Raw genomic sequence first — 25,892 nt, 5'->3', positions numbered from 1 at the left:
ACATCTTAGTAAACATTCGAATCGGTCGAAACCAGGAAGTGTCGGTCGCCATTTTGTCTCTCGCACTGAGAGGGTGTTGAAACATAAAGTAGAAAAACATGTAAAGGGGGCAAGCTGAACAGTTCCTGACCCCCTAGCAGGGGTCAAGGGGTCCCAGGAGGTCCCCCTAGGGCAATTAAAAAAATTGAATTTTTTCTGAAAATGGCCGAGTGCGCGAAGCGTGCGCGCACTATCGAAATGAAAAAAATTCCGCGAGGTTCGCGCAGCGTGCGCGCACGGTATTTATGCTATAAAATAAAATTGCAGTATCAAGCCCCCCGTGTGCACATGCTGTGAGCAGCACAGCATGTGTGCATGGCTTATCCTATAAATAACAAAGTATACCACAACCCTTAACAACAAAGCATATCATGTGTCCTCCTTGTGCGGACGGAGCGCGAAGTGCACCGTGCGTACATGGCCCATTAAGCGTAACGTGCGTGCTCACCGTGCGCGCACGGAACGAACTGCGTGAAGTGGGCGCGCGGTGCGCAAAGCGCACCGCGTGCCCACCGTGCGCGCACGGCACGAACGGCGTAAAGTAACTTAGCATTTAAAAAACCGTACAAATTCACTGAAAAAACCATAGGTTTCACACACGTTATAGTTAGGAATTAGCATTTAAAAAACCTTGCAAATTCACTTAAAAAACCATAGGTTTCACACATGTTATAGTTAGCTGGGCATTTTCCTCATGAAAAACCAATGAAATTCCCCCGTTATAGTTAGTGCAGGCAACTATAACTCACGCGACCGTAATCCGCTACTGATGACGTCAGATATTACATCACTGATGACATATGTGTCTTTCTGAAAAAAAAAAAATATATATATGTGGAAGAAGACATGGGTATATAAATGTGTAAATACAGTGATGTAATATCTGAAGTCATCAGCAGCGGATTACGGTCGCGTGAGTTATAGTTGCCTGCACTAACTATAACGGGGGAATTTCATTGGTTTTTCATGAGGAAAATGCCCAGCTAACTATAAAATGTGTGAAACCTATGGTTTTTTAAGTGAATATATATATATATATATATATATATATATATATATATATATATATATATATATATATATATATATATATATATATATATATATATATATATATATATATATATATATATATATATATATCCATCAATGTGTCCCCACTTCAAAGACGCACTCCATATCCCAGCACAAACACAAGTTAACTCACCTGCGAAACCACTAAAGGTCAATTGAAATGTGTTGAGAAGTTTTGCCTTTGAGTATGTCTGTGTGCAGCCTGCGATCAAGGCGCTGTGCTCCGAAACGCGTAAGGCAAACAAAGAACTCTAAATGAAATTGCCTTTTGCTTTAACTAGCTCTGCTGTGGAGTGCGTCTTTGAAGTGGGGACACATTGATGTATATAATTTTAGGTTATATTTACCTGGTAAGTTTTTACCATGTATATGCCCTTACCATACATGCCTTAACAACCCACATTTAGTTGTAAAGGCTTGAGTGGTAAAGGCATATGTGTGGTAGTGTTGTGGCCATTGCAATGACCATGTTGTAAAGCCATGCATGCTAATGGCTTTTGTGGTTCCAACATACATCCGATTTGTTGTTATGAAAGGTCATTGTACATTTGCAGAAAAAGTCAGAATTGTAAAGTAATTTCAGGTTCTAGAATTTTGTTAGGTAGCAGGAGATTAGAAAACTGTCAGTAGTAGTTAGCAGAGTCCTTGGAATCTGAATTTGAGTAGGAATGTTTGAGCAGAAAGTTCAACCAAACATTTTCCTATAGAAGCAACAAAGATGTTTAATTATTGTATTTTGTTCCATTTTATTGTTAGACCATTCAGCTATATTATTTTGTAAACATCTTTGCTCTCACATTTGATCATTTTATCCATTATGTATTTGATTGATACTATGGTATTCCCTCCTTGACTGGAATTGAGGAGCTTGGTATGATCTATATCACCGGCTTGAAAGCATTTTGCCCTGTGTCTCTCTGGTTACAAATTAAGGTTGAGAAGGGTATCACATAATATAAAGCGATCCTAAATGATTGTTTGGGTCTTGACCATGTCTCCCGGGTGCCATGGCTCAGTTATGTTGAAAAACGTTTAACGAGTTTGGGAAGAGGAGATCTTTTCATTAACCCCGAAGTGACACATAAGAAGGATCTGAACCTTGTCAAGGTGGCCTTCCTTGAGCAGCAGATTATGGCAAGGGAGGAGAAGGAGTTACTGAAGCACAGTGTATAATTCTTCATTTTGTTAAGGACCATCTACAGAGTGGAGCCGTACTTACTAGGGTTCTTAAACTCATATGACTGCTTTTTATTGCAAAGGTTCCGGTTTGATCTTTTCCACCTTCTCCTCGCCCACCCCAGGGGTCAGACCAAGGGAAAAATTATGCCGACCTGTGACTGCGATGGAATATCTCCACAGGATATGGTTCATTTTATGATGTTTTGCCCAATTTATGATACCCCCAGAAAATCTTTTAAAATTCCTATCTTGAAAAAGACCAATTTTAGGTAAGTAAGACGCGCTTTTATATTTTTTAAAATGCTGTCAGGTAGCACTGTTTTTATGTGCTTATTTTCTTTTTAATCTGCTCTCTGGCTCAGGGCTAGCTGTGATTAACTAGCTTGACCCTTGATACTTTCCCTGAAACCATGCACTTTGCCTTGCTTAGATCGCCTGTTCAACCATCAACTAGATCATGTGTGGGGATCCACTGTACTATTTCGAGTGTTTCGTCTATCTGGTACCTTCTGTGTATTATTGGAGTCTTGTTAACCCTGTATTTTGTACCTGTACATATGATTGATAAATGTGGTATGTCCCCGTGTGGATCATATTCATTTTATGGTTTTTATGGATTTAATACATGAAACCGAATAAAGATTTATATGATTTGATTTGATACTATGGATTGTATTTGTATTTAGGCTAGATTACCTTACTGTGAGATATGGAAAAAAGAAAATCTCATGGGGCCTTATTGTCACAAATCAAAGGAGGTGGAGACTCTGCTTAATGTTATTGCCAGTAGTGATAATACATATCCTAAACCAGTTCACAAACCAAACAAGTGTTTCTTTCATAAATATACTGCAACAACGCATCCAGAGAAGTCACTAAAGCAAACTCATTCCTGTGATGTTAGTGACCAATCTGTCCCAAAAAATTATGTTCACAGTGATAGCCCTAATGTCATTGAAAATCCTGCAGTTTGAGCAATAATCTGTTAAATAGATTTTCCACATTTACTGACCCTAAACTCACACCTGTACTGGCAGCCACAATGTCTCTCCAATATAAAATCAGATCCAATGGAAGCCAATCTAAATAATTGAGCAATTTCTGTTGAGCAGTAGTTCCAGAACTGCTAAGTGTATGTATTACTCTCTACTGATGAAGGGTAACTATCCTTACACATGGGCTTATGCCTAGAGACACTGGCTGCACCAACCATCATGAAAACTAACCCTGGGCGTAGTTCGTGAAGTAGCACTTCGCGAAGCTCTTGCAAAGTGCAGTTCGCACTATGCGAGCTACGCGTAGCACTTCGCGAACTGCGTAGTACCTTGTTCGCACTGTGCCAGATGTCGTTTTCAATGATTGCACAGTGCGGACAAGCAACCGGCACTGTGCAATCATTGAAAATGGCATCTTGCACAGTGTGAGCTGTAGTTTTCTGCTGCTCGAGTAGATTTTTACTTTCTCAACGTGAACTGGTAGTTTCTCATCGCGAGCGGTCGCGAGCATACGCGACCACCCGCAATGAGAAACCTGACCCCCTCGCGTTGGGAATCTCGCCCGGAGGTTTATTTTCCATGCTCGCGATCGCCAACTTGATGTTGCTTATTGCGAACAAGGAAAAAGTCTCTGCAGGATGTCATTTTGCAGCTTGCTCGCGGTCGCCAACTTGAAGTTGAGGACCGCGAGCAAGCAAAAAATTACCGCAGTTCGCGTAGTGCGAAGTAGCGCGAACTTCGCAAACTACGCGAGCGTAGCGTAGTGCTTTGCCCAGGCTTAATGAAAATCAAAAGAGTGTTTAATGGAAGTAAGTTTCACCATGCACTGCATTTACCAGAACATGGTGCTGGGATTTCAAGGCAGTGTGCTCCTACCCTGTTTTGTTTTCTGAAGGATATTGGAGAGCTGAAAAATGAGATTAGGCACTGAAAGAAATGAAGATTGCATTACATTCAAAGTTATGGTGTATAGCAGTTAAAAAACTATCAAATGACAAGGTGCCCCAAAGCAAACACACATAGGTGCCGATTACGATCCGGTAAAAAAATTCCACGTACGACTCGTATCCGGTCTTTTTACCGTACGAATCGTACAAGTGCCGTACAAACTGCCAATTATGATTCGCATGGTAAAAAGTCCATACGAATCGCATTGGGAATTATTCCCCACATGTCCTCGGGTCGGAAAATGTGCCCGACACGTCTCCGGACGATTTACCGTACAAATGTGAAAAGTGAAGTCCGACCGCGGAATTACGATCCATCCCGTGCGTCCGATGTTACAACCGTATGGAAAAAACACAGTCCGCACCGAACTCCCATAGCAACCATGGAGACATGTGCCCACATACGCGCCGACCCCCCCCAGCCCCCGTATGTACGCGCTGACCCCCCCAGCCCCCGTATGTACGCGCCGACCCCCCCAGCCCCCGTATGTGCGCGCCGACCCCCCCAGCCCCGTACGTTCGAGTCGTACCCCCCCAGCCCCCGTACGTTCGAGTCGTACCCCCGTGTATGTACACCCTTGTACGTGTCGAACCCCCATGTATGTACACCCATGTACGTTCGAGTCGTACCCCCCGTGTATGTACACCCTTGTACGTGTCGAACCCCCGTGTATGTACACCCTTGTACGTGTCGAACCCCCTGTGTATGTACACCCGTGTACGTTCGAGTCGTTCCCCCACCCGTGTATGTACACCCTAGTACACCCTTGTACGCTACGCGCTGGGGGTACGCACCGTACATACACGGGTGGGGGTACGACTCGAACGTACATGGGTGTACATACACGGGGGGTTCGACACGTACAAGGGTGTACATACACGGGGGTTCGACACGTACAAGGGTGTACATACACGGGGGTTCGACACGTACACGGGTGGGGGTACGACTCGAACGTACGGTGGCTGGGGGGGTACGACTCAAACGTACGGGGGCTGGGGGGGTACGGCGCGTACATACGGGGGCTGGGGGGGTCGGCGCGTACATACGGGGGCTGGGGGGGTCGGCACATACATACGGGGGCGGGAGGGGTCAGCGCGTACGTGTGGGGGGGGTACGGCACGTACCGGGCCACCTACTCTGGTCGTTTCGCGCCGTACTTCGCTTTTCCGGCACTTTTTGGGTGTTGTGAAAATATTGCCAGCCGGACTGCTGTCGGTTCGAATCGTGGTTCCTGGGTCGTAAAACGCTGCCTGAAAGCGTCCCGACGTCACGTCGCAGCATTCCCGGATCACATTCGTATGTATATTTTCGTCGGTCGGTGTTTTTTACGATTCGTACGGAAATGGTGTTTCCGTGCGAATCGTAATTCCATGTTTGTAAAGTTTTACGACCGGGTACGAGTCGAACGGAGAAAACGCTCCGACCGACGGTTCTTACCCGGTTTTTACCGGATCGTAATCGGCACCTTGGTCTCTGATACTCCTTTCAGAGCCTCAGATAATGATTCCATAGTTAATTTACAAATAAATAACAGACGGGGATCCAACCAAAAGACTCATATGTTGGATCACGGACTCCAGAACAAGGTAGTGTCTCTACAGCTTTACTAGACATGACGGTTATATTTGGGATACAAATATAGGAAAACACAAAATTAGTGCTCGACATACACAAGATTAACTCTGGACATAGTGGGCGTAGCGGGGCTATTCAGGGGACCACGGAGATGAGAACAAACTCTGTGGAACTCCGTGGAGCCACCCGCCTCCCACCCGCCCTATTAACAAGTTAAATGAAATGACTTTAAAGTAAATAAAAACACTTTACCTTAGCTGGGGCATCCCTGGGCCGCCCTCCTCCTCTTCATCACGTTCTCTGGAAAAACTGCAAGTTTACGTCTCTGGTTTTACCTGTTGAACTTTGTGTTGATGAAAGAATAAGACAGTGACCACAAAACCCTTGTTTTGTTGCCAGGTGAAAAGAGGACTTTAAACAGCAATGCTGAAATGTTACAGAATTCTGACCCCATGACAATTATAAACAGCTGCTGAGATGTCAAATGGTCTTTTCTGAGATCTATTCATTTTCTAGAAATATTTCAAGTAACAAGACCCCTAAATATACTAATTCTAATGTATAGGAAAAGGCCATTGCTGCACCTAAAGTTATTTTTTATGAAGTGGAAATGTTCTTGTTGAATGATACTACGAAAGCAATTTTAGATGTGAAATCAGGGAAAGCACTTGGCCCAGATTTTTTGAGGGACTTCTATAAATCTCAACCTACTGTTTTGGGCCTGAACCTGAATATTTTTTCGAATGCCATAATGGCTGGTGCAGGAATTCAAGACTCTTAGAAAGCAGTGATGATTATTCCAGTTCATAAAAAGGGGAGAAATACAATCCAGCTAATTGTTAACCAGTAAGCCTTCTTTTTTATATGTGTATCTTTTTATTGAAAGAAGAATCAACACAGCACATTTTGGTAGTCAGTGATGTATAAAGGTCATACAGTACTTTCCAGTTCTGTGCCCCGCCCATCCCCTGCTGAAAATCAGAGCCTGATGTATGTGGGGGGTCCCAAGCCTTAAGCATTAGCATCAGGAGGGAGAGGCATAGGACACAAGCCGCCTCTAAAGTCGTTCCATTTCCCCCAAAACGTGACACATTTCTCAGGGCAGCCCCTTTTTTCGTAGACGGCCCTTTTCGCCAGCATGCACCAATCCATATATTTTTTACAGGCCCTCCATTCATGTGCAATTTTATGTTTTACCACCATCAACTCCACAGTCAGGAATATTTGGTCCATGAGGGTGAGGTCTGTGGCCTCCCACACATTGAGCTAACACCTTTCCACTGTTTCCACCCCGTCCCCCCTCATACCTAATTTAAAAAAGGAACCATGGAACACCAATAGTTCTGAATAGGTATAGATCATATGGAAAAATATCCCATTCCGATTACAACCTCGATGACAATGTGAGGAGGTCGCATTGCCCATTTGTACCAGGGTGGAATAGGCATAGCAGCTTCAATGTCAAATATTTAATTGCACAAGACATAATCTGGCCCTAATGGCCAGTTCTCGTGGGGATGCTAGCGTTTCCTGCCAGACCTCATCCTCCATCCTTCCCATGTCTCTTTCCCACTTCTCTTGTAATCAAACTAGTGTATCAGGTCTGTTGTGGAGCAACTTCTTATAAGTGAGTGAAATTGCCTTTCTAGGCATGTGTTCATGAAGGAGGCGATCTTCCAGTGTGGAGGTCTTAGGGCGTTCCTCCCTTTTCTGTGTTGCAGCTTGGAGTGCATGGCGGATTTGGAGGTATCTGTACTCCCCCTTGTCGCAATAGGTTACCCACTTTGGAAATGTAAGTGAGATTCCATTTGTTAAATCCTTGTCCCTTTCCCAGCATTCTCAGTAGAGCATTATCCCAAAGTGGGGATGCAGAAGTCAGTTTGTCTTTCCAGCCCCGGACCTGAGGTACTGAACGCCAAAGGCTAAGAGTGGTTGCTGAAGCGAATGAAAGGTCTGGGGGCGTAAGTTGCCATACAGGGCATTGATGTAACGTCCCGGGTGCATGGCCATCTTGTCGAGTTGGTAAGCTGGTTCTTCATCAGGGAGATGGGCCAAATGGTTAATCACAGTGAGTTTTTCAGCCCAATGGTATGCCTCCATCATATCACCTCCTTGTTAATTTCTGTAGGGCGATACAATCAAGGGCCCCCTTCCCAGATAGAGGGTATGGAGTTCTTTGTTTATGGTCTGAAAGTAGGAGGGGGTACAGGGGAAGATGTGCTTTGGACTATATACAGAAATCAGGGCAACTCGAGCATTTTAAACAGGTCAGCTTTCCCTAAGAGGGACAGAGGCAGAGCCCCCAAATATTGGATATCTCTTCTAAGGCGCTTCAGGGACAGACTTAGTTTTTTGCCGTAGAATGTCTCAAATTTTGCAGAGATGTGAATCCTCAGGTATTTGAATCCATCTGTCGCTATATTTATGGTACAATCTGGGGGCAGTCTCAGGACATGCTCATGTAGAAGGTATATATGAGTCACTTATCCCAATCGATTCTGTATTCTGAGTTGTGTTTGCATGTTATGAGGATTTGCATTACTCTGTCGATGGAGAGGGGAGGGTTAGAGAGGTAAAAAAGAATGTCATCCGCATATAAGGAGAATCGGTCTTCCCATCCTTCCATCAACCTAAGCTTCCAAACCAAGGGGTCCCGCCTAATCCAGACTGCTAGAGGCTCAAGGACTAAGGCAAATATGAGTATCAATCAAAGGTCAGCCTTGGCGTGTCCCACATTGTAGAGAAAACACAGAGGATGTACCACCATTGACTGTCACTTGGGCAAGAGGGGTAGCGTACAATAGGCCAATAAGCCTTCTTGATAATTTGCTAAATATTTTCTGCCAGGAAATTTAAAAAAGGGTCATGGTTGTAGATACAAACAACACCTATTACGTGATTTTCAGGCTGGGTTCAGGTCAAGAACCAGTACACCAGATCAAGTGTTTTGGTTTGCCTCTCTTTATTGAGAATATGTACAGATCAGATACATATTGATGCATAGCTCATGTCAGATGGGAGACAAAGGGTGAACTATGAGATCATATTAGAGTACAAAGGCGGGTCCAACAAGAATGCATCCATGCCCCAACCCTATTTTCACTCTACATCATTTATGTTGTTGATTTTATAACAACTAAGAACACTGATGCCCTGAAACTCGCAAGCTGTAAAATACTGTCACTTAAAAATGCAATAATATTTTTCTGATCTCTAGAACTCCCATGGGGCTGGATTCCCTATCCTTGTGTGGTTTGGGAATTAATTCAGCAAAATCTAAAGGTATGGTCTTTAATCCCCACAAATTTCTTCATGGTAGTTTTAGAATCAATACATCACTTCTCAGGAGAGTAAAACTTTTTGATTATTTGGGGATCAAACTGAGTGATCCTCTTTCATTGTCTCCACAAATTACAAAGAGTGAAATAGTCTTAAACCATAGAACATTGGCTCTGAGGGAAGCGTTTAGGAAAACTGTGACCAGATCTGTACTATGCAAAAGGTCTTTTTTGAGCTCTTTGTGGAGCCGACATCTGAGGATGTGGTATTGTTACGCCATTTATGGGGGTTAAAATTGTATTCATAAGATCTTGTTTTAACCGTCTCCAAAGCACACTAATGTTACCATTACTTATTGATTTGGCCATGAATAGGATTTTTGAGGTGGGTCAGCTTTCCCCTTTTCATGTTGAGTTTGTTTGTATATGGCCCCCAGGTTATATTGAGCCCTATCGGAATATACTGAAGGATCTTTCAGCTTGTTGCTCCTGTTGCACCCCTCCCTGGCTTGCACATATGAAACTATGGTTACATCCACTGTATTAAAATAGAATTTGGTCATCCCCTGATAAATTGTTTCTGGTGCATATAAACTTTCTAATGGTAAACATTTGTATCATATTAGGAGCAAGTGGATGTGCAAAGCAATGGAAGGGGGACTCATTGACCACTTTTTGGAGTTCAAAGTGTATACATGGATTGGAACTGTATGTGGAAAATATTATGCTGTCCTAGCAAAGAATCTTTATATAGATTCCTGGTTGGATAGTCTACCTATTAACTTTATTATTTTTTCGTAGTCACTGGGTGTAGCTTCAAGCAAAATTTTCCTGCATGTGAGAGTGCAGTTGAAACTGTGGAATACATCTGTTCTTTTGCCAAGTTATCATCATTGCAGGAATCACTGAAGAAATCCTAAATGTCATACCATTGGAATAAGACATTATCCCACGATTTTGTGAGACTGCTTTGAGAAATCAGATAGGGAACTATATTGTAAATACTATTTGTTCTTAATGTTTTATTGTTCATCGTACCTGGCAAATTTATATTGTCATAATATGTATTGATGTATTGTAATTTTGTGATTTATTTGGGAAATATGCCTGAAATAAATGAATGAGAAGCAAGATTATAGTTGCATGCTGAAGGATTTATGAACCAGGCTTTAGCCATGATCACAAGCTGGCTGGACAATTCTCACCCGTACACACATACCTATTTACTGTAAAACAAAGTCCACATCTGTGCAATTATTTTTCCTCATGTACATACCAGCAGGACAGACCTGTTTGAATATACTAGAGGAAAATGCATGAGCAATAATTGGAAATGCAGATTATGAGGGGGCAGCATCAATATCGGCATGTGATGATCAATTTTAAATGCTAAGGCCCTGATTTAGATTTTGGCAGAATTACCGTCATCACCCACAACAGAGTTTTCCAAATACTCTAACAAGGTGGCGGAATCCCGCCTGACCTATTTAGATGTATTTATGCAGGCTGAACTCCATTCACGTCGACGCAGCAGACTTCACTGCTGGCTAACATTAATTACTCTGTCGCCATCAGGGTGGCGGAAATGTGCTGAGCCTATTAAGATTTACCAGTTGTACTGGCGGTGTTCTAGCAGCAGTTTACTGACAAAATTGCACTATTCCTGTGGCTGTAGGAAGGATGCATACACCTGATGTGTTTTGCCTAATTATCTGCCCCTTCCAAACTACAAAACACACACCATTTTAGACTATGATCCTTTGCCGTTCTGGCACACCACAAAATTTTGCAGGAGAAGTTCTGTCTGAGTATTTAAGTTATTCTTTTTGGCTCTGTCTGTTTCTTGTGGATGTTTCATTTTCTTTTTCTTACTTATAATTTTTTTGCACATTTATATAGCTCGAACTTGACCCGAAAGGAGCGCTTTACATGAGCACCGGTTACGTTACACAAGGACGCATTAAATTTTGTTTTGTTTTTGGTAGGCATGGGGAGATTAAGTGATTTGCCCAGAATCACAGGATGTGGGCTTGACCCCGAGGCTTGGTTTACCAGCTCTAAAGTCAGCAGCTCTAGCCGTCAGACCACATCCTCTCCCTAATGCCAGGGAGGAGAAATTCCTGTTTTACAGAGGAAGAATTGTCAGTCATGGTCAATTAAATTATAAGAGTAGAGCCACAATTGATTGGAAGCTAAGTCCAAAATACAACCATATCCCAAAGAAGAGAAATATGGGCCAGAATAGTTGACCGAGTAATTGCTGTGGGAAACAAATTGCGTACACACAAGGAAATTAGTAGAACAACCTGCAGAGGAGAGTGCATTCCGTGGCCTCCAAGCATCTCCTGGAAGCCCAGAGGACAGGTGGTCGTTTTTGCAGCCCGCCATTACAACTCTTCGCCTCAGAGGAGAACGTTTTGCAGATCCTACATCCTAAAGGCTTGACAGCAATCCCTGGTGGAGTATAGACTGGTAAGTTATACTTTGGAATGTGTCACTAAACCTAACTGTCCTGGCTGCTTAAGGGTTAGCTACTACTATGGTGTTCAGCACATTCTTTTTTTACATAGAAACCTAAATATATCAGTAAATTCTTCCTTGGCTTGTTTGTTTGAATATACTATGCTATATTTAGGAAAACATGTTTCAATCTCCATTCCATTTAACATGATGTGATGGGGCTTGTAAGTGTTTGTATACCAACTAACAAATGACATATTTATTTCATAAAGTAAATGTCTGTTCTCTTTTTTTTTTGCAGATTTTCAATAGGTATGTTCAAATTACAATTTTGCAAGTGTTGTGAATGTTTCATTGAAAGAACTACAACCACCATGATGCCTTGTTTCTGGTTTGTGAAAATAATATTGCAATTTTAATTTGTTCATTCTCCCTTTTCTATCATATTTTCACATATCATAAAGTGTCATTTGCTGATTAATCGCTATTTAATGTTCTCTATTTGAAAATTGTTTGCATTGAATTTTGTTTGTTGTCCTTTTCTCATCATATAATTTAATTTATGTCATTAATTTCACAAATCCAAGTTTGTGGACCTAAAACGTTTAAGGCATGTACATTTGTATGATGCATACAAGTGGTATATGTGAAAAAAATCCTCTTTATATGATGACTAATGCTAACATCCTTCTAAGTTGTGTAACTGTCTGTTCTCCAGCCTACTAGGCCTTGAAATAGTTAATTTCACATTTCTCATCTCTCTGCTGTGTTGTGCTGAATGGTTGGTACATTTCAGGCATAGTTACTAATATTCTTGTCATTTCAGGTCATCTTTACCTGTTTATTGATAGTAGTTTTATCTGACATTTAAACTGCTTATGTAACTACAATACCACAGAATAGTTTAATCATGATCTGCCATTTCATTTCACTTTTTGGTTGCTACATTTTTACTTAAAACTCATTAGATGTGTAATACAGATTTTTACAATATATTATTGTTTTTACATTTGTAATAGCTCCAGCAGCCAGAACATGTGGCCCAACATCTGTCACTGTGAGTCTCACTTGGCCCACACTTACACCTCCCATCCCAGCTGTTACACCACTTTAGCTTACAGATACATTCACTTCCTGTGTTCAAGCCAACATCACGCCAATCTTATGCCCCCTAGTCCTGGCTGCTGTTGAGACACTGCCACCGACAGTTCAGTCAGGACCCAGTGTGATGGGGCACACTGGATCAAGGGCAGAGGGTAGTGGGGGTCATGGGAGGGAATGTGTTGGCCAGTAAAGTTAGGCCACTGGGTTAACTGTCAGCCAGGCCACATTCAACCAAGTCTTAGGATCCATCCATCAGTCCCAAGACATGATGGGCCAGTTCCTTACAGAGCTCCAGAGATAAAGCACTTGCAGTGGGGGCCCAATGTACAGATGGAGAATCTGAACTTCAATTTGAGCTTACTGACTGGAGTGCTGCATGACATTTACATACATATGTGCAAGACTTTTCTAGAACCATCTTCCCATTTCTAACAGCATCTGGGCCAACTACATTGGCCTCAGCCACAGAAAGGGAGGCTCTGCCACAATAGGCAACACCTGCACCCACCTCAGTCCCTGAAACTGTGGATCCACCAGCCACCCCAGAAGCACACATTTATGTGGACCACAAAGAGAGGGTGACAAGACCACCACCACTAAGAGTTGCAGACCCTAATTTCCTCCAGTGTGTGACTAACATTCACTTTATGGACTATTTTCTGCACACATGAATGTTTCTGATGCTAGTTGTATTTTGGGCATTGAACGTCACACAATTTTGTCTCTTCAATAATGGTTTCATTCACCATGACTGACTTTTTCATGTTTTGTATGCATTTTGGTTTTTATCCTGTTTTAGTTAATTTAGTTTTGTTTAATAAAAGCAAAACTAACAAAGTCAAGGTATTTTGTAGTTATTTTCTTTATTCATTCATTATTTTCCTCAATCATATATTTTAAAATGTAAGCAATTCATTTTTGTGTATTTATGAATGAATTGCAAATAATGTTTCTCACAATTGTCTACCATGACAACAAAATACAAATAACAACAACGCATACACAAGAATTTTATTAAATTTGAAAAAGATTGATCTGCCAAATATTTCTTAAACATAAAAACCATACATAACAGAAATACTCATTGCCTATTTGACATTTCCAATTCCTCACCTTGCCACCATGGAAGAAGGGGATCAAATCAAAACAATCAGATTCAATAGACAATTACATTTTCAATGATGTCATCAGCTGGAGCCAGATCTTCTGCCTCACAATAGGAATTGCACAACAATACCAGCAACAGTCATAAATCCAGGCAGTACTCAATTTTGGGGTGACAGGGTCATTTCATTGCACTGTTGCAGTATCTGGGGTAAATGTAAATGTATTGTAAATTGATACTTGTATAGCGCACCACTCACCCGCAAGGGCTTCAAGGCGCTTGTACGAATACCGCTGTGGAACCCATCCTGGCTTTCCCTGTGAGGCGTCCACTCCTGGGCACCCCCAAGGTGGAGGCCAGGCATCCTTAGAGTTGTGGGGGCCGTTGTGGAGATTAAGCAAGCTATTGCCCAGAGTTGCAGAGTGGGACTCCATGATTGGAATAGGCACCGAGGCGAGAATTATCAGGTCCGTGGAATTTTTGAGCCCAAGACCTGCCGAGGCGGGGAATTGAAACCTGGTCCCGGGCTAGACCTCTGCATCAGGGTCTGCCGCTCTAATCATTGAGCCACACTTCTCCACTAATGTTAATGTCTGAACCAACTTTAATTGGTGTGCTACAAGAATTTCTTTCTATAATGATGCAGACAAATCTATAGCTTTAGATACTTAACACAAAAAGAACATGTTGTCAGTGTGAAGGGAGATTGGTGTGCTTTGGGCCGACTACCACATGTGCTTAGAACAATTCAATCAGCACATATTGGCTTGGTACCAACATTCAACAGAAAAAACGTCTAATGCAATCTCAAAAACGTACATTTAATCATTGTGTAAGTTGTCTCAGTACAAGATATGAACACACAAAGTCTGTGCATGTCTTCCAGAGGATTAATCCATGTTTCCTTTGTATTTCACAACAATAGCATATAACAGCAAATGTCACAACTTTGGAAAGTCCAAATGAAGAAGACATAGTGAAGGGTCCTAAAACAGGGAAAAACAAAGAAGGTTATTAAAGTTGACACCTTACAAATGAATATATTTGAGGATACATTTTTGAATGTGTCAAAACTTTGATCAACAAACATATTTGCCCTGGATGTCACTATACTTAGCCTTCCTAAAACATTTCCAACACAGACTTTTATCCTCATGACAGTAAAAGTTGGTTTAAAATTCAATTTAATAAAATGTAATTAATTACTGAGGGCCAGATGTATCAAGCATTTTCCCATTTGCAAACGGGAAAAAGCCTTTTAGGATGTATCATCCCAAAAGGAATTCACAAAATAGGCTATCACAATTTTTGCGATTACCTATTTTGCTAAATGCATTTAGGGAATCGTAATTTGCAATTCCTTAAATGAAATGCAGGAAGCAAGAAAAAATTGCGACTTGGCTTTAAGAAATCACAAATTACCACAAACTTCTAGTTGGTGGTAATTTGCTAATTCCTTCAAAATTTACTTTTTAGCAATTTTCGAAGTGGCATGTGGCACACATGCATGCCCTTAGGGCATGTATGTGTGTCACATGTGCACACATGCACATTTCAGGGGTGCAACAGGGTGTCTTTTGGCACAATTGCACTCTTAAAATTGCATGCGCAATTTGTGAGTACCTATTTGGTACTCGTAAATAGCAAATGCAATCCTGTTCATTCCTATGAGCCTCTAGTGCTATTGGAATGAATGGGAAGATATTTCTTAATAGGGAATCACAATTTGCGATTCGTTATTAAGGAATATGAAGGATTCGCTATTTTTTTTGAGAATCCTACATACATTGCATTTTGCGATTCTTAAATAGCGAATCAGTAAAATTTGCTATTTAAGAATCGCAAAAGCAATACTTGATACAAATGTCCCATAGACTCATGTGAAGAAGTTGTCAATGACAGCTTGCTGTACGTCAATTCCTTCCTCTTCACTACTATCATCTTAATTTGGCATTTCAACATCTTTACCCTGTGACACTTCCTGATCTTCTTCATTTGCAATCTATGGGAAGTTAGGTTGCAGGGCTATGTTGTGTAACATGCAGCATGCCATGATGATTTTGAACACCTTATTGGGTGAATAGAGAAGGGCTTCATCAGTCGCATCTAGACATCGAAATCCGCCCTTTAGGAGCCCAAAAGCATGCTTCACCTCTGTGAGCCACGATGCAAGGAAGAGCAGGTTACAGGGCCCTAGCTCTCTCACCAGAGGAGCTGGGGTTGCTGGCAACTGAGGTTCTGTCCCGGTACTGCCACCTCTATGCCTCACCAGAGGAACAGGTACATGTTTAAAATGAATTTGTAAATCTGTCAGTTTTTTTAAACACAGGCTAGAATGTCCCTTTGAGTTCCTGAGTGATGTGTAGGGATTGAAGAGAAGTGTGATTTATTTTTTACATTACATAAAACAATGATTGTATGAATTTTTGAGCACTCTATATTTAGAAAAAACAACAACATTAATATGTGGGATTTGTTTTAAGTTCAAAAAGAACAATTGATGGACAGACTGCAGAACAATGTCATACATTCACCCCAGTACAGAGATCTTGGCCTAAATCCATTGTTTTTTTGCTTACCATGCCATTCCAGTTTGGACCCAGCCATATGCAAATCAGTCTTGACCCTGCGCCCAATGGGAACAGTCCAACTCGAACTGTCAGGCCAGGTCCTCCCTGGACTGGAAACAAGCATCCCAGGACCGGTTTCAGGCTTTCAGCCCTCATCAGACAGGAAAGCTTGACTCCAGTGGCATGGAGAGCACGGGACCCACGTCTGGGCATACCCGTCCCACTCGGGGTGACAAATGCAAAAAGAACAATTGATTTGTTCTACATTTTATCTGGTGTGTATTCGTTATATATATATATAGATATTACACACATACACATATATACAAAATACACACCTATAAATATGTATAGGAGAGTGCTCTCTTCATAAGGGGTGCCGATGTCGAGGACGGGCCAGTCCTCACAATTAATCTCCACACCAAAATTCCTCTATGATAAGGAAATCACCGCACTCCCAGGAAATCGTTCAAAAAATGGGATTTATTTTCTTGTGCAAATGATCACCACTAACCACCACCAACGCGTTTCAACCAACAATAGGTCTTGCTCATGGTATGTGAGTCCTTTCTCTGTGTCCTTATTTATAGTTCCTCCCATTGTAGCTGATTAGGAGGCATTCTGGGAGTCGTAGTTGTTAATTCTTATACCATTTTTTAGGCATTCTGATATGTTTCTTTATCACAATCATTGTTCATTTGTTTATATTTTTGTTTTTTTGGGGGGTTACTTGGACCAGTTCTTAGTTGTTGTTAATTTCATGTATTGTATTAGCATACATTTGGGGATTCAACGATCATGCTTTATTGACAATTCACAGTACAAGCACACTAGTTGCTCGCACTGTACCCCACGTGCATTTAAAGTCATTGCCGTCAATGCTTGGTGCATACCATGATGATCTCACTTGAACGCATAGTGCGTCATTCAGCTGCTTCAATGTTCCACCACTTATAGCTCTCGATGCACATTTAGTTATAGTGCTTAGTGCACACATTATGGTAGATAGGTTTAAGACAACCTTTTAAAGAAAGCTATCCTAGTGGTAGCTGTGGAGAGCAGCCTTGTGGCTAAGTCTCAGAGGAATGTAAAGCAGCTTGTTTTACCTTATAATCTCTTGAATTACCAAATGAAAGGACATCACACAGGTATATATATATATAATATATATGTATTTATTTCTAGACACACTCTACTAATCTCTTTATGATATTAGAAGTCAGGAACATATGCACAAATCAATGTTTCACAACAAATTAAGCACTTATATGGCTGGGGGCCCTAGGGGCGTACCAGACCATATACTAATAAAGAGGTTTAGGAATGTCGACTTGTAAGGGGACAAGGCCTAGGGCCTTTAGAATCGCTGGGGCCTCACTTATCCACCCAAGGCAGGTAAGTAAAGGACCCACGGGAGACGCGTGCAGTGTGAGAACACAGCCGCGGGTTCCCTATTGATTTCAATGGAGCAAGTCGCGGTTGGATTTTTAAAGTTTTAGGGTACTCCGGAAGAGTCTACAAGCAAGCCACTTACATGGTAAGTACTTCGAGGGCCAACACACACAGAGGCACCGGAGTGCACAAGTTACCTCACCCAGGGAAGCCGGGTGCATAGGTGTCTTTTGGTGTTGGGTCGCGGCGTCGTATTCAATGGAAGCCGAAGAAGATCTGCTGATTGTGAAGACTGGAGCAGTGTCTGGGGGAATCCAAGGCTGGATTCAGAAGAAGGAAGACCTGAAAGCAGAAGGGACAGTGTTCACAGTCACTTTCCAGTGACCCGGGGCCAGGAAGATGGATGCCCACAGAAGTTGGGTGATTTCAGGTGATTCACGGCTGTCTTGACTCTTCAGCCACGAGATCCAGGAGGCATCGACAACAACCAGGAGCTGGATTCGGAGTGTCTCACAAAGTCTGCAGCTTACTGAGGTGTCGGCAACCAGATTGGAGCCAACAAGCCTTAGCAACAGCAAGTCTTGTGGAATGTGAAGAAAGTCAGCGGTGCAGACCAGCAAGGTCTGAGGGACTCACCCAGCAAGGGTAAGTCAGGGCAGGCCTGGAGCAACTAGGGGAGCCCTTTGGTTTGATGAAGAAGTCTCCAGGGGACCCACAAGCCAGCCGGCAAGGGATTGCAAAGATGCCTCAGGAGGATTCACTTCACAGAAGCCCACGGTCACTCGGGACAAGGTAGGCCTCTGATTTTGAAGGGAAATCCTGCTGGAGGCTTGTACCACATGTGGTCCAACGAACAAGTTCATAGAACGTCGTGAAGGGGTTGCACTCGACAATAGTGCACAGTACCCGGGTAGTGCTGTTCCTCATCACTCGTGGGGTCCACTCGCCTCAGGTTTGCTGGGGACTCACAATGGTTGTCAAGAAGTCAGGAAATCTACTTCTGGGGCTGCAGGGACTTCGGACTCTGGCGGGAGCGGGAAAGTTTGTGACCGTTGATTCAAAGTTTTGGTGCCTGCCAAGCAGGGGAGTCCTCCCTGTGACACCTCCCTGTGACAGGATGCCTATTTTTGGGCCTCCTCCACCGCAAGTTTCAGTCAGCAGCAGGAGGGCATCCCAGTGTCTGTGCTGGTGGCATCCATTTTGTGATGCCAGGCTCTTTCAGATTTCAACCGTGTTTCCACAGTAGGTACATGTCTCTCCCTCTAGAAGGGTGGGATCATACTCCCACACCAGTTACTGGTGTGGGGGTATGATTCCAAGGTGTTTGACACCAAACACGACATGTTTTGATGCAGCCATCCCAAAGTTAGCATTCACCGCTAGGTTATAATGCACTTAAGAGTATATGGTTTAACCGCATCCACAAACAGCTACAGAGAATAGACCCTGAGAGCTGCAGAGGGACCCTGCTCAGGCAGAGGCACCCCCTCACATGGAAACCAAGCACCCTGCCCTCAGGATTGATAGGACCTACCTTAGGGGTGACTGATAGGTTTATATGTGTGTGTAAGGTGAGATATAAGGAACCTATACCTCATTGAGGAGTGCTAACACTACCTCACTCAGGCTGCAGTAGCAGGCCTGTGGTGTCAGATTTAGTCTGCTTTCCAGGGGTGGCATAATACATGCTTCAGCCCCTGGTAGGCCTGTGAAGTACCTATGCCCTTGGTACCTAAGGTACCATATACTAGGGGCTCATAAGGTACCACAGTATCCAATCACTAGTTCATCTAATATGCACTCCAAGTTGTTTAGAGAGAACAGAGAGGCTGGGGCCCTGATTAGCAGGGACCCCGCCAGACTATAGCCAGAAACCAGTGTAAACATCAGAAAAGAAGTGGGGGCAACATAAGTGCAGCTCCTACTCTACTACAGGAACTACACAAAGCCATTGGTGAAATTTAAGAACAAATTGCCAGTCTCAAAAAAGAAGAAGAAAGGAAACAACTCTGGAAGGAAATGGAGAAAAATCTAGATAAACAGGAAAATGAAGTGGAGCAAGAGAAACAGAGAAAATTTAGAAGGTACAAACTGGATTGTGAGACAGGGGCTATCTTACCTTCGCAAGAAGGTTTGAGGTACTTAAAGAACAAATGGGCAAAACTATGAAAACTGAATTGAATGTTCCTGCAACAAGTGATTCAGAGTCAGATCTGAGTGAGGAAGAAAGAACAACAAGAATAGGACACTTGTCTTTTTTCGACGAAATGAAGTTGATGTACATCGACCAGAAAACCCCAAGAGGTCAGGGGAGGGGACGAGGTCGAGGGAGAAGAAGAGGCAGAGATTATCAATCAGGCTTAAGAGAAGGAGAAAGACGCGAAGAGGGGGCGGAACAAACAACAAGCTACCCACTACGGAACCGTCTGAAAAAGTAATTAAGTCAAAAATGAAGAGAGAAAAACTGAATCAGATTATCAATCTGTCAGATTATGAACTTAACTCCCATGAACGAAACATTTTAAATAAAGGATTGACATTTTGTCCCGAACAACATTACAATGATGTAGATACTCGAATTGACAGCTACAAGTTTGTTAGAAAACTAAAACTGGAAAAATTCTTCAATAAGTTTGAAAAACCCCAAAACGCAGAAGTAAATCTTAACATCAGAAGCAAGTGTTCTCACGCTAAATGATCTACCTGTCTTAAGAGTGACACATGAACTTATGACAAATAATGAAGACATAACAGAGTCACAAGTTATGGAAGACCTGAATATAAACACGAGTGCAAGAGAACCAAGTGGATTTGTTATGTTATGTTACTGCAATTTGTACAGCGCAACAGCTGCCGCAGCAAAGGGGCGTCCCGGCACTGACAGCAGAGCAACTGACACGGAGGGAGGAGTGAGGCAAAGGCTACACGGTGGGAAACAGGTATGTTTTAATGGCCTTCCTGAATGCTAAGTAGTTGGTGAGGCTCCGGATGTGGGTAGGCAGTGAATTCCAGACGTGGGCCGCCCTTCTGCAGAAGGAGCGGCCTCCTGCCCCCATTCTACGAAACCTTGGAACCCCCACTAGGTGCTGATCTAGAGAGCGGAGCTGACGTGTGGGGACGTAGGGAGTGACTAAGTTGGCCAGGATGCTGGTGGTGTTAAATTTCAGGGCTTTAAAAATGATGCAGAGGGCCTTGAATTAAATTCTCCTGGCCACCGGCAGCCAATGTAGCCGACGGATGGTGGCTGACACCAGGCATGACCTATGCAGGCCAATCAGGGATCTGGCTGCTGCATTCTGGGCCCATTGTAGCCGCGCAATCTCGGCCTTATTAGGCCCTAAATACAGAGAGCAGGCATAATCCAATCTGGGTTATAGATGCCTGAATGATGGTCTGACGTGTGGGTGGGTCAAAAAAGCCCAGTAGGGGTCTAAGCCCCTGTAAGAGTCCGAAGCAGGACCCTGCCACCTTTTTGGTTCGGACTTGGTAGCTTAAACCTAAATCCAATTTCTGTCCCATGCTAAGCCCTGGCATTAAAATAGATGTATTTCATGAACTGGTGGTAAGTGATTTAGAAACAATGTAAAGAGTGAATAACATCAACAAGAAGGAAAACTTAAGCAAAATGGAAAGACAAGCAATTGACACCCTTATGAAAAATTAAGAGTTAATATTAAAACCTGCTGATAAAGGGGGTAATGTAGTCATTCAAAATGAAGTTGACTACATTAAAGAGGCAAGAAGACAACTAGAGGATGAAAAGAACTATTCTAAATTACCCACTAATCCGAAAAATTATTTAATGTTGTATTTGGAAACAAGAATCAAGCGGTGGCATGATGAAGGAGTGCTAACAGAAGAAGAAGCAATATTTCTCAAAAATGAGAGCCCTGTGATGCCTACGATCTACTTCTTACCGAAGATACACACGATATTGATTAATTCACCGGCAAGACCAATCATGTCTAGTTGTAATTCATTCTATGAAAATCTATCCGATTATGTGGATTTCTTTCTGGCACCAAGAGTCATGAACCTAATCTCCTACATAAAAGAAAGCGGGGACTTTTTAAGAATCTTGTCCAACACAGGATGACAGAAGGGTTTTATCTAGCTACAATTGATGTAGAATCATTATATACCTCTTTTGACCACGAGGTGGGATTGCGAGCGATTGGATACTTCCTAAAACAACGGAACATACAACAACTCAAACATACTAGGATGCTCTTGGAGATGATAGAGCTGTGTCTTCGCAATAATATCTTCATCTTCAATAGTCAAATTTACTCCCAAACGTGCGGATCTGCTATGGGAGTTTCTCTCCAAGCAACGCCAACCTTACCATGGGTTGGTGGGAAAAACTGATAGCTTGTGGAGATGAGAATGAAGCGTACACTGCCAAAACAGAACTATGGCTGCACTTCATAGATGATTTATTCCCAATCTGGCGTGGCAGCCCGAAAGAATTTGTGGAATATCTTAAACAGCAATGAAGTTGGCCTGCAATTCACCTATAATATCAGCAACAAAGAAATTCAATTACTTGATGTAACTGTGTACATAGAGAATGATGAACTGAATACAAAAATGTATAGAAAACTGACCTCGACTAACAGCATATTGCATAGAAGCAGTTTTCATCAGCCACAACTGAAAAGAAGCATCCTATATGGGGAATTCTTGCGTATGAGACACAACTGCTCGGAATTTGCAGAAATGGAAAGATCATTCCAGGAAACAGAAAATAGATTCCAGCAAAGAGGATATCTGAAGAAAGATATCAAACCAGGTCAAGAGAGAGCAAGGGCTATAACAAGAGCCAAAACCTTGGAAAGAAATGAAAAGAAACAAGAAGATATACTACAATCTGAGTGGTACTCACATACAGTAATGAAAATTATCAAATCATAAATATTCTAAACAAACATTGGAATATTTTAATGAAAGATCCAGACATCGGATACAAGATTGGCGACAAACCAAGTATTTCATATCGGCAAGCACCATCCCTAAGGGATAAACTAATCAAGAGTCACATGAAAATCAAGAGAAAGAGAAGAAAAATTGGTTGCTGAATCAACAAATAGGATTTGTACACTGAAATAAGTGCAAGGCATGCAAATATGGCATGAACTTGAAAGAGGTAAAAGACTTCACGGGTAAAACCTTCAACATCACAGAGTGAATCACTTGTGAATCAACATATGTGGTTTATGTCATTGAATGCTACAAGACATCAAGTACTTTGGATTGATAACTGTGGCCAAAAATGAACGAGGAGGGAATAGAACATTGAAACTACGCAGATTGGAGTCGAAAATGATTATTAGGTTCAAGACCAAGACTCCATTTGGCCTGAATGGAGACGAAGAACTGTACAGTCACTTGTAATTATCCGTTGCTAAGAAGACCTGTAAAACAGGGACATGATGGATAGGGTGGACCTAAGAAACTTAAGAGAATATTAAGTGATGATACGATATACAAGAAACTTAATCAATAGTGCCATTCATTGACAATCTAGCACTCAGCTATAACAAACAATGGAATTAATACATTCCTAAATGTGTGCACTGAGCACTATAACTATATGGGCATCGAGAGCTATAAGTGGTGAAACATTGAAGCAGCTGAAGGACGCACTATGCGTTCAAGTGACACCATTGTGGTATGCACCAAGCATTGACAGCAATGACTTTAAATACATGTGGGGTACAGTGCGAGCAACTAGTGTGCTCGTACTGTGAATTGTCAATAAAGCACGATCGTTGAGTCCTCAAATGTATGCTAATACAATGCATGAAATTAACAACAACTAAGAACTGGTCCAAGTAACCCCCAAAAAAACCCAAAATATAAACAAACAAACTATGATTGTGATAAAGAAACATATCAGAATGCCTAAAAAATGGTATGAGAATTACCAACTACGACTCCCAGAATGCCTCCTAATCAACTACAATGGGAGGAACTATAAAAAGGACATAGAGAACAGACTCACATACCATGAGCAAGACCTATTGTTGGTTGAAACACGTTGGTGGTGGTTAGTGGTGACCATTTGCACAAGAAAATAAATCCTGTTTTTTGAAAGATTTCCTGTGAGTGCGGTGATTTCCTTATCATAGAGGAATTTTGGTGTGGAGATATATATATATATGCTTTTCATTTGAAATGTAGAAATTTACCATCATGTACATTTTCCTTACCAATATACTTATACATGTAACATTTTACATACAAATGGAAATATTTGATGTATGTATTATCCCACAAATCACTTAGCCTAGATCAGATGTCTCCCAGCAGTCATTTGGAAGCTACCAGTAGCTTCCAGACACCGTCAAAGTAGCTCACAGCCTTGAGTTATTTTTTAAATGAGCACAAGGTCATATTTTCATTTCAAAGCTTGGGGAAGGCTGTGTTCATGTGACATCATGATCATTAGGCTTCAGATTGCAGGGCCTGACAATAGGCAGTGCTTAGTCATATTTGTGGGACAGGCTGGTGCTGAGTCACAGAGGAGAACAACTGAAGCACTGAGGTATTTGACTATTAGACAAAATTGGAATTGTGAACAAAATTATGCTTATGAATGCTATTAAATGGAAGAAAACATGAAGTGGAGAGTTACATAATTATTGAGTTAACACTTCAGTTCAAATATCCTCACATTTGAATGTGTTGCATTTACAAACAGGCTCCTTACTCCCAGTGGTCTGGTATACATTGTGCCTTTGGTATATAGGAACAATACAGCCCATTTTTAACATGAGAGAACTTTTAAGCGCAGGAAAATATTCCATGATATGAAGTGTTTGGTAGGATATTTATCTGCACTTTTAATTTCTCCAAATTAACAAAAATATAAAATGATACGTTTGTGTCATCCATGTAATGGTGCAACATATGGAGAAATGTATGTCCTGCGCTGCAAGTACATATGGAACAGGCTCTCTGTCACCCATATAAAGATATATCCTTCATACGTACACATGTTCATACATCCCCAAAGACCACGCTCTCACTGATAAACATGGTTGTCCTTTCATAGTGCCCTTCATATATTTAGTTAAAACCATAGTACCCAGCTCCATGGAAATTTAGCTGCAAGGCAATGTAGCTGGGCATAGGCGTTTCTGATTACAATATACAAGTTGTTTAGCTTTTAGCATTTCACAGTGATATTCACTGAAGTAGCTCTCATTACAGAAAATGTTGAGGACGCCTGGACTAGATGACGTGACTGGCCTATGTTTGTTAAGTTATGACATGACAAGGGATAAAGGTACACAACATGTTTCTAGAAATGTGCTTTTATTGCTTTATCAGATTGAGAAAACAAAACATTGTGTTATAAATTTTGAGCAATGCATGTGATAGATTTCTGAGAAATATGTCATATCAAATCAGAAAAACAAAAAGTCACAAAAAAACATTCTTTCTTTCATTTCTTGAATCCATGCAGGTCAACAGCCATCAGAAGAAAACAATAAGAAAGGCCATTGCCAAGTAGGCATGGCCCCTGGAGGTCTAAAAAGGCCAAAATGTGATCTGCAGTCTAGCTTGGTAGTCCTCCCGACATGGAAGGCACTTCCGCTGCATCCTGAACCCCTAATTGCCTGCATACTTGCAGTGGCCAATTTAGTGCTTGATAGGCAGTTAGGAGGTCAACAGCAGCATCAAGAGGGTAATTTCTTGTTTGAGTTTAACAGGTTAAATAACATTGTTTGTTACGCAACAAAATATGGCATCAACATTAGGGTCGACACATGTCAAACACACAAGAAGAGTTCTTGAAGGTGTAGGTTTTGCACAAGGTATATGATGACGTGTTTTGTATATTAAATTGTGGGATGATCTAACAGCTGATTTCTGATCACTAAAAAACTGATTTCAGCACACATGCCTGCCTAAACGAGAAATATACATGAGATTATTTGGTATGATGAGGGGCAGCTTAACCAAAAAGGCCACAGGACATTATTGTGTTAGGTGTGAAGCTCCTTCACTATTGTGGATGATGGTAATTTAGCCCTACTACAGGTGATATAGCATAAAATTAATTTGTTCTACAGTGGATGCCCCAAAGGTCACAGTGGTGGTACTATTACCAGACAGGAGTGATCATGTAAGCCCAAATGACTAGGAACATCTGAATTAATGGCTG

This window comes from Triturus cristatus, chromosome 12 (assembly GCF_964204655.1).
Source record: "Triturus cristatus chromosome 12, aTriCri1.1, whole genome shotgun sequence".
In the NCBI taxonomy this organism is placed as follows: domain Eukaryota; kingdom Metazoa; phylum Chordata; class Amphibia; order Caudata; family Salamandridae; genus Triturus; species Triturus cristatus.
The sequence above is the reverse complement of the archived record's forward strand: the minus strand, read 5'-3'. Positions refer to the sequence as shown.